We start from the raw sequence: 1,253 nt of genomic DNA, 5'->3' as shown, positions 1-1,253 counted from the left end.
TTATTCTTTTTGCTACTTATTTGTCCAGTTTTTATAGGTCCATAAAATGGACATAACACTTGAAACTTTTCATGTCCCTGATAGCTATAACTTTTATATGAATTGTTTGTGTTTTCTTATAGCAAAACCACAGCAGGCTATCTGCTGAGCTCACCGAGGGGGATCGGACCCCTGATTTAAGCGACGTAACTCCGTAGACGTATCGCTGTACCAGCGGGGGACGTTTATAAGAATTAAAACCACCATCACAAATTTACAAAATGTAATCCTCACTTTGTCTACAAATAAGTGTATAAAGTCGCCTAAGTAAGGATTAACTTTTACACATTTGTAATTGTGGTTTTAATTTTTATTCCATTGTGTGTTTTTTTTAAATGACCCCTAATTAAGTTTAAAAATTCATAATTTTTTAATATTCTCGTTTATTTACTTTCACCTTCAGAACTTATTGCATTTTTATCCATCGTTATGTTTTGCCATCTGTTGGCGTGAATTAGAGTTAAAAGGTATTTAAACACATGTATGATATGTTTATTATTTATAAAAGAATCTATACTTACCTTTTATTTGAGAGATATTAGAAGCGGATAACACAGATCAGTCAAGTAAACTGGATAATTTTTGTGATAATACTCCGAGCTGTCTAGGCTCTAGCCCCGCTGACATGATCAGGCGATTTAGAAAATGTTGAAATGTAATACTGGAAAAGTTCGCGACCTTTTTATCGCATTATTGGTACAGATGCACATGGTGTATTGTAACCAATACTTTTAATAGTTGTTATTTTTTTTGACTCGTGAATTATTAGAAACCTTGTAATTTCCTACTATTTAGCATCACTGTACCTAGTAATATTCAGTCATTTTTGACAACCCTAAAATGGAGAGAAAAATAAGTCAAAGAGTGTTGTCCTGATAGGTTTCATTCTCTTACTTAAATTCGTGATTCGTCAAAAAATGTAGCTATATGCCTCAGTTTAAATGTCTTATTCAATCTTCATATACCAGGAATAGCATGCGTGGACTGTAAATCCGAAAGTTCCTGGTTTGCGACTCGTTCCCGTAAAAACACGCTTTATAATTAGAGGGTGGCGAGTGCGCCTTAAAAGTGACAGTCAAATCCCCCCACGTTGGCGATCAGTGTTGTTGGCTAGTTACTTCTTCTCTCTAGCCTATCATTTCAAAATTTATTATGGCTACGCGAAGATAATCTTTATGTAGTTTTGCACGAAACACTGAAATAAAACAAACGAA

The sequence above is a fragment of the Tachypleus tridentatus genome, chromosome 3 (assembly GCF_004210375.1).
Source record: "Tachypleus tridentatus isolate NWPU-2018 chromosome 3, ASM421037v1, whole genome shotgun sequence".
Classification (NCBI taxonomy): Eukaryota; Metazoa; Arthropoda; class Merostomata; order Xiphosura; family Limulidae; genus Tachypleus; species Tachypleus tridentatus.
This window is presented reverse-complemented; position numbering follows the sequence as displayed.